The sequence below is a fragment of the Lontra canadensis genome, unplaced genomic scaffold (genome assembly GCF_010015895.1).
Source record: "Lontra canadensis isolate GAN:19392208 unplaced genomic scaffold, GSC_riverotter_1.0 scaffold122, whole genome shotgun sequence".
Taxonomy (NCBI): domain Eukaryota; kingdom Metazoa; phylum Chordata; class Mammalia; order Carnivora; family Mustelidae; genus Lontra; species Lontra canadensis.
In genome coordinates, this window is record NW_022631116.1 from 4,082,387 (window position 1) to 4,091,522 (window position 9,136).

Genomic DNA, 9,136 nt, shown 5'->3' on the forward strand with positions numbered 1-9,136 from the left:
TCTCGAATGACAGGGCCATTGTAAGTGATTTTTCTTCCGTGGGTCTCACGGCCTCCTCAGATCCCAGCCACACTTACTGGATGCTTATCGTGTGCCAGCCTCTGAGCTAGAGAGGGGCCTTCCTAAGCTTTGAGTTTGCAGTTCTCATCCACCTTCTAGAAAGCAAGATTACAAAATTACAAGGCACACGGTGGCTTAAGCTATTCAGGGCAGGGCTGAGATTTGAGAGCAAAGCTTTCATTTACAAGTCCACTGCTTGCAAGTGATGTAACCTGCTCCCCGCCCCCACGACCGTGGATAGGGGTATCTCTGCATAAGGCTGAAAGAAGATTCTGTGAAAGCCCTTTGGGACCTAGGGAGGCCCACATCAACGTGGAGGCCTGTAGGAGACCCGGCCCAGGAGTGGGTCTCCAACACTTCTCTGCCTCCAACTTCTACATGACGTGGTTCCCGGGGCTTCCCTTCCTTTCCACCACGCTTATGCCCATGGAGATGTGTTCATTTCCGGTTCACCCTTGGGGAAACACACGTGTTCTGAACTATGACTCACCTCCCAAGAGTCTTGGCATCTCTGCGGTTGTCACTACCCCCGTGGGCCTCCGTTTCTTCCTCAATTACATGAGAATCATTCCTACTTCGGGGGTCAAAAGAGACAACCCAAATATCAGACATTCTCTGGGCAACTGGTCTTTTCTGCTTAGAAGGTCTGGGTCCTCCAAACCCAAACATGACGACCCAAAGCTGGTTTGTTCATGTCACTTGAGGAATCTTTGAAATAGAGTTTGCAGACTTCAGGAGAGGCAGCTACTAGAACTGTAGAAATATTTGATTGCCCATCAAAAGATACTGTTGACAGAGTAGAGGGGCAACCCATGAAATGGGGGAAAATATTTGCAAATCGCATACCCAGATAAGCGGTTAATATCTAGGATACAGAAAAAAGTCCTAAAAGTAAAACAAAACAACCCGAATTTTTAAAAGATTTTTCAATTTTATTTATTCAACAGAAAGATCACAAGTAGGTAGAGAGGCAGGTGGGGGCAGGGAGCAGGCTCCCTGCTGAGCAGAGAGCCCAATTCAGGGCTTGATCCCAAGACCCTGAGACCATGATCTGAGCTGAAGGCAGATGCTTAACCCACTAAGCCACCCAGGCACCCAACAACCTGATTTTTAAAATGTGCAAAGGACTTGGACATTTCACCAAAGAACATCTACAGATGGCCAACAAGCACATGAGAAAATGCTCCACATCACTGGTCACTAGGGAAATGGAAATCAGAACCAAGATAGCTGGGATACCAGGGTGGCTCAGTCGTTGAACGTCTGCCTTCAGCTCAGGTCATGATCCTGGTGTCCTGTGATCGAGTCCTGCGTCAGGCTCCCTGATCAGCAGGGAGTCTGCTTCTCCTTCTCCCCACACTTGTACTCTCCCCTCCCAAATAAATAAACAAAATCTTTAAAAATAAAGTAAATTTGTCCCTCACAAAACCCAACCTTTTGGCCACTTTCCCTCACCATGACTTTCTATTTATTTGCTTTCCCTGGGCAGCAAGCAACTCTCCAAGCTACTTATTCTCACTCTCTGCTCTCTCCTCTCTTCTCTCCTGAACCTGCTCTGATCCCAGTTTGCCCCTACCATTCCCCAAAAGCTGCTCTCATCAAGGTCAGAAAAGTGACCTTCACATAGCTATACCTCATGGTCCACCCCCAGGCCAGGGACATAGCTGGTCCCTCCTCCAGAAGGCACTGTCCTGTTGTGTCTTGCAGGACACCCGTTTGCTGGCTCGACTCTGGCCTCGTTGGCTGTTCCTACTGTCTCCAATCTTCCTCATGTGCATGAGCTTTCCGTGTTAGAGGGCCCCTCTGTCTCCCCTCACCCTTTCGGGGAGCTCATGGCAACCCGTGGTTGTAAGTTTCCCACCCAGGTGCTGACAGCTCTCACGGTTTTAACTCTAGTCCAGACCCTCTCCTGAGTTTCCGATCCACAACATCTTTCACCAGTTGGAAGCCTAATGCATATTCTTTTTTTTTTTAAGATTTTATTTATTTATTTGAGAGAGAGAGAATGAACATGAGAAGTGGGAGGGTCAGAAGGAGAAGCAGACTCCCTGCCGAGCAGAGAGCCTGATTCGGGACTCGATCCCGGGACTCCAGTATCATGACCTGAGCCGAAGGCAGTCGCCCAACCAACTGAGCCACCCAGGTGTACCAACCTAATGCGTATTCATTTAGAACTCACCACATCCAAAGCCGACCTCCAGTTCCTGCACCCAGAACGACCCACTGTTCACCCAACTGATCTCCCTGTCCCCTCAGGCAGCCATCGAGGCCACTTTTCCTCCCTCGCCATTGGGTGTGGTCACTGAACGGGCAGAAGCAACAGAAGACCTTTCTAGACCCGGCCCATGGAAGCCCGCCATTTGATCCTCTGCCCGCCCAGGACAATTACGGAGGATGCAGGTCACAAAAGGCACAGCCTCGGGGCACCTGGGTGGCTCAGTCAGTTAAGCCTCTGACTCTTGATTTCAGCTCAGGTCATGATCTTGGGGTCCTGGGATCAAGCCCTGTGTCAGGGTCTGCGTTCAGCTCGGAGTCTGCTCGAGCTTCTTCCCCCCTCCCTCTGCCCCTCCCCTCACTTGTGCTCTCTCTCTCTCTCTCTCTCTCTAAGAAAAATAATGAAAAGATCGCACAGCCTCTGCCGGGAGCGACCTCGATGACCCGTGGAGCCAAACCAACACCCCAACTTCTGCCAAGTGCACAAATGTCGATGAGGCCCAGCCACTGAGAGTTCAGGGTGTCCCTCTCTAGCAGCCGGAGTACATAACTGTCCTGTGTCTTCAGATTTGTCCCTCTGGCATCCTCTCGTCACAGGGCCAAGTGTATTAACTATGTATTTTCTTATTTCCTTTATTCCCGAGGCTCTGCCATTTGTGGCCTTGGTGACTGAGGACACACTAACCCCTCCTGGGGCTGCCCTCTTTTTTTTTTTTCCTTTAAAGATTTAGTTATTTATTTTCGATGATGGGGGAGGGGTAGAGAGAGAGAGGGAGAGAGAGAATCTCAAGCAGACTCCACACTGAGTCCAATGCCGGGGTCTTTGGCAAGATCCTGAGATCCTGACCTGAGCTGAAATCGAATCCAATGCTTAACCTAACTGACTGAGCCACCCAGGTGCCCCAGGGCCAGCCCATTCTTAAAGAGAGCAAAGAGCTCCCCAGTTCTGTGCCTCCAGCTGCCTCCTTTTCAATCGCTCACACACCAAGCCAGTGTCCCTCTCCCTGATTACCCCAGGGCCAGGTACCAGACAGCTAGGGGCCGGCCTGGTGCCCCAAAGCCCAGCGGAATTATTTAAACCAGCCAATCCTAAATTCTTTGCCAGGTCCCAACTAGCCATTCCCTCAGAATCCCCAACTAAGCCTCTTGGCCTTGGCTTTCTTCTTGCTCCTTCTGCCTCCTAGCCCAAACCCGGTGCTCCCCATGTGGTCCTGTGAAACGTGGCATGGCCCCTCCTCTTGGGAAATACAAGTAATGAAAACCTTTCAACGGCATTGACTTTTCTCTCATCACTCAGTCACCTCTGCAAATTAAGATCCCCTGGGGTGGGGGCACCTGGGTAGCTCAGTTGGTTAAGCAACTGCCTTAGGCTCAGCTCATGATCCTAGAGTCCCAGGATCAAGTCCCACATCAGGCCCTCTGCTCATCAGGGAGCCGGCTTCTCCCTCTGCCCCTTGCCCCTTTCATCCTCTCTCTCTCTCTCTCTCTCGAATAAATAAAATCTAAAAAAAAAAAAAAAATCCCCTTGGGGGTGGGGGTTGGAGGTGGCACCTGGCTGTTTCAGTCAGAAGAGTGTGGGACTCCTGATCTTGGGGTCACAAGTTCGAGCCCCATGTTGGGTGTAGGGATCACTGAAATCAATAAAGCTTAAATAAAATAAAAAAATAATAAAATTCCTCGGGTAACAAATGACAAGGTGGCCACTGCAGGCTTTGAAACACCCTGGAGTCACCCTCAACTGCTGTCTTGCTATTACGTTTCATGACCAGCCCATCAGCAAATCCTTTTGGCTCTACTGGCACAACCTAGGCAGAGGAGGAGCTCTCTGCTGGGGCATGGCGGCCTCTCCCAGGGGTGCGGTGGGCTCCTTACCGCAGTCTCTGCGTGCACACCAGCCCCTTCGGTCCGCCCACCAGCCAGCAAAATCCTTTGAAACCGAAACCGGGTCACGTCCCTCCTCTGCTCCCATCCTCCAGCAACTCCACTCTGAGAAAAAGCCAGAATGCTTATTGTGACGATGATCCACGATGTCCCACAGGGGCTGACTCTCCTACACACCCTCCATCCCCACCACGGTCATGCCCTTGTCGCTCTGCCCTCCCTGCCTCCGGCTCAGCTCCTTGTTGTTTCTCTAGCACGGCTGGCTCACGCCCTGGGGACCCCTGCCCCCCCATCCCGGGAACACTCATCTTCACACATCTGCTTGGCTCACACCCACCCCACTCCCGGGTCTTTGCTCAAATGTCACCTGCTCCATGTGGCCCAACCTGCCTGTCTTTTTAACAACCGCAACCCACCCCCTTCCCCCAGGCTCAGGTTTTTCCTTTCCTGGAAGGCTTATCATTTAATACCACATCTGACATTCCATGAGCTCTTCCTTATGCCATTGTTAAGTGTCCCTCCCCTCAAGAGCGGACGGAGGCCGTTCTTAGGATTTGCTGGGCAAGGATGCGTCCCAGGCACACAGAACTGTGGCTGGCACAGAGCGAGTGCTCGGAAGTGTTTGTCCGGGAATGAAAGCCCTGATGAAGATAAGCACTGACCTCATAAGAAATGAGACCATCACCCCTTCTCTTTACTTTCCCAGGACCTGAGCTTCTAGATGGAGGGACATTTTCGCTGGCTCTGTCTGCACATGACAGGCTGGCATTTGCTATTTTTTTTTTTAAATCTTTTTAAAAACAGATTTCACTCATTCATTTGAGAGAGCGAGAGATAGTGAGCATGAGAGCTGGGAGGGTCAGAGGGAGACGCAGACTCCCTGCTGGGGCTCCAGGTGGGACTCATCCCAGAACTCCTGGGATCATGACCTGAGCCTAAGGCAGATGCTTCACGGGCTGAGCCACCCAGGCGCCTGTGGCATTTGCTATTCTGACGTTGTGATACTCAACACCTGTCTCTTCCTCCACCCAGTGGGGACCACGCTCAGTAAAGCAACATCTCGAGCCTGAAAGCCCTTCTCTCATTTCTTCGGGAAACCCAATCGTCCCTGCACCTGGGATCACCTGGGAACTTCAAGGCACTCAGGAGGTTGTGAGAGAACAGTTCTGGCATGCTGCCAGACGAAAGTACTGGAAGTGAACTGGGTGGTTCTAACGTGCTACCAGGCTTAAAAGCAGTGCTAGTTGGAGAGAGTGTGCAGGGAGGGGGCTAGTCACTGAGCAAACAGGGAGAGGAACGAGGACCAATGCTGAGAATGATAAAGCCTGGTAAAAAATCTGAAGGACCAAAAAAAAAAAAAAAAAAGGCAAAATGAACTTGAATTTCAGCCTATGCTTCTCTATAAATGAAAGCCCTTGCTTATTTTGCTTGCCATGTGCAAGCAGGGAGTTTCAATCTTTAGATGTTTGGAAGGAAAATCTAGAAGAAAAAGCTGCTCAATTGCAATCCAATTTTCAGGCACTTTTCTGTGTCCCAGCCAGCTGCCTATTTCACTCCTGGGCAATGTTAATGCTTCCTCCTCGGGCGCCATTGAGATCGATGTAGGCAACGCTGATATTTACAATTTCCCCTTTGTCCTGTCCTGCCGTGGGTTTCACACTTCACACGATCCACACACTTTCCACCGTTCCTGGTGATGGTTTTAAAAGCAAAGCCAACAAAGCTTTCAAAGCGGGGCTCTAACACTTGAGATGCAAAAGAGGGTTTTGCCAGCTGTGCGGATGAGAATGCCAATTTCCACTCAACTGCAGACTGCTAGTTCCTCCAGCCCCGGGACCGTAGCGTGTCTCTGCATCGCCCCCATACTTAGAATGGCACAGCGCACACGGCAAACCTTGGCAAATATGTTGTAGTATTATCTGGCAAGAAGGACACGTGACATGTGTGGGGTGTTTGCATGGTTTCAAAAGGGCTTCCAGGAGCACCTCCTAGAACCCTCAACTCTCTGACCTACGTAAAGGTTGTTCCTTCCGCTCTCCAGGCTCAGAGGGTTTGGCTGGTGCGTGGGAGGTCCCAGGAGGACTTAAAGGGAGATCTGGGATCGAGAACCCAAGCGTCCCACAGTTTTCTCCCCCTACAGAACCACCAGTAGCTGGTGTCTTCATCTGTAAGCAGTTCGGCCTTGTGAACAGCCTATTCCTTCCTTGACACGTCGCGGGAGAACGGTGATTAGCACGGCTGCTCAAACAACAGGAGATGAGATGATACTTCATACATACGCGGGAACTTGGCCCCGACGACGGGGATGTAACTTCCCTTTGCATTTCAACTCACTTAATGTTAAACCTTTTCAACACTGAAAACATTTTCTCAGAAATTCATATGGCGTTTCCAGCCTTGTTCCTCTGTCCTGACTAGGGAGGTGGTCTAGAAACCTAACACTGTTAACGAGAGCGCCAAGGTGTCTTGGGGCACCGGGCAGGGTGGTGTCAAAATCAAAGTCAGGCATTAATGGGCTGGGCTAGGGCCCTCGGTCGCAAGGTACAGAGACATTGAGGGCCAGAACTTGGCTTCAGGACGATGCTGCTGGAGAGCTTTGGGGCACGGGCATTTCCTCTGAGAACTAGTCCCCCGTCCACACTGTCTGTGCTGGCACTGGACTAAGAAACAGATAGCGAACAGAGAGTTCTGTTCATGAATTTCCTGTGTGTGAAATAAAAGTATGAATCCTGAACACATGCAAAACAACAACAACAACAAAACCCACAAAAGCTTCCACACTGTTAAAGACATGTAGAAATTAACAAAACGGAGCTCAAACGTGGCCCTGGGGCCAGCACTGGAATGAGGACGAATAAGGGTAAGAATAATGGGGGGAGGGGCACCTGGGTGGCTCAGTGGGTTAAAGCCTCTGCCTTTGGCTCAGGTCATGGTCCCAGGGTCCTGGGATCGAGCCCTGCATTGGGCTCTCTGCTCCGTGGGGGGCCTGCTTTCTCCTCTCTCCCTCTGCCTCCCTCTCTGCCTACTTGTGATCTCTGTCTGTCAAAAATAAAATCTTAAAAAAAAAAAAAAAAGAATAATGGGGGGAGGTCGTCTCGGCCCGGGAAATTCCACAGACACAGAGTCCAAAAGAGGGATGGTCTCTTCTAACAGAATAGTTTTGACTTAGAAGTAGGACAAAGACAGGGCACCTGGGTGGCTCAGTCGATTAGGTGTCTGCCTTCGGGTCAGGTCATGGTCCCGGGGTGCTGGGATCGAGCCCCGCATCAGGCTCCCTTCTCAGAGGGGAGCCTGCTTCGGCCCTCTCCCTCTGCTTGTGCTTTCTCTGTGTCAAATATATATATATATATATATATATTTTATATATATTTTTTTTAAGATTTTATTTATTTGACAGAGAGAGAGAGATCACAAGCAGGCAGAGAGGCAGGCAGAGAGAGAGGGAAGCAGGCTCCTCGCTGAGCACAGAGTCCGATGTGGTGCTCGATCCCAGGACCCTGAGATCATGACCTGAGCCGAAGGCAGAGGCTTAAACCACTGAGCCACCCAGGCGCCCCTATATAAATATTTTTAAAAAATAGAAATAGGACAAAGTCACTGCTTAAATACCTTTATTATTTTTTAAAAATTATTTGGACATTGATATCTCTGCAAAATACTTCTCCCGTCCCAAACCCTCAAACCCTTTCCACATGCCCTCCCTAAAGAAACAAAATATTCATATTTTGTGCCCCTTCATATCTAATTTTTAAAAACATGTAAGATTCAAAATCAAATATTCTTCTTTCCCAGAACTTGTTAGTAATTTTAAACCACAATGCAACATACTTAATGGCATTTCTTTTTAAAAATTAGCTTATCAGACTATTTTATGAGGAAAAAAAAACTCAATTCAAGGCCTTAGAATATAAATTCCCTGTTTATGAAAGCAAAAGACACTGAAAAGCCCCTTTGCTCCCCTGGAGTTTGTGAGATCCACGTTACCAACAGAACCAGCACACAGATGGGACTTTCTACTTCATATTAGGCATTGCTTACTTTTGGGCTGCAGCTGAAATGCTGTATAGTTTAAAAGGAGGGGTAGGTGGGAAGGGATAATTCCAGCACAGAAGAGAAACAAGGCTGGGGGCGCAGAATGGAGGCCTTCTGAGCAGTGGGAATCCCTAAGATCCCACCTCACGGCAGGTTTGGGGTGGAGGAAGACGGTAGAAAATCTGCAACCTGCACTGATTTCTTACTGAACACAAGTGTCAACCAAAACTATTGCACATAGTACCAGAAGCATGTAAACCGCTGAGAAGGTTCAGGAAAGGGTAACCCCGGGTGAGGACGATCCCCAAAGTTCCTTTGGGGACTCAAGAGAAAGAAAAGGGTTGATGTCGATCGTCTGGGAATTACTAAGAGGAGGCGGACAGATAATGCCTTCCCTGTCCTCAACCACACAGATGTTTACGCAAAGCTTCATCACAGATGCACCCAGAAGATCTAGCAAAGTATCATTTCTTCATTTTCCCCAATACAACGGGTACACTTCATTACCTTGCTAAAAAAAGGAAGAAATCCTAGTCGAACCTGGCCCATCTGGCTAGCTGAATGGAAGCAGTGTTTGCATATGTCTTTCCTGTGCGCTGGACTGACCGACTGACCCCCAGAGCTGCACAGACAGGGTCCCGATGAGCTCCAGGGAGTAAGCTCACCCCTTAGGTTCCGTGTGGGGCCTCCCTCTAGCCTTCAAGGAGCTTGCAAAATTCAGCCGAGCTGGGTGAGCACACTGTGAGAGGGGAACGGACGGCTTGTACAGCCCGGGAAAGCACGGCCCCACCGTGTCTTCTACTCACAGGATGCCTGCCAGCTACACGGGGGCCAAGCCAGCGTGGTCTCAGTACTGTGCCATCGGCTGGTGGGACAAGAGCCAGCCATCCTGATGCCTGGAAGTTTCAGAATCAAGAAAACATCGGACTCATCTCTGCCAAACGGACGG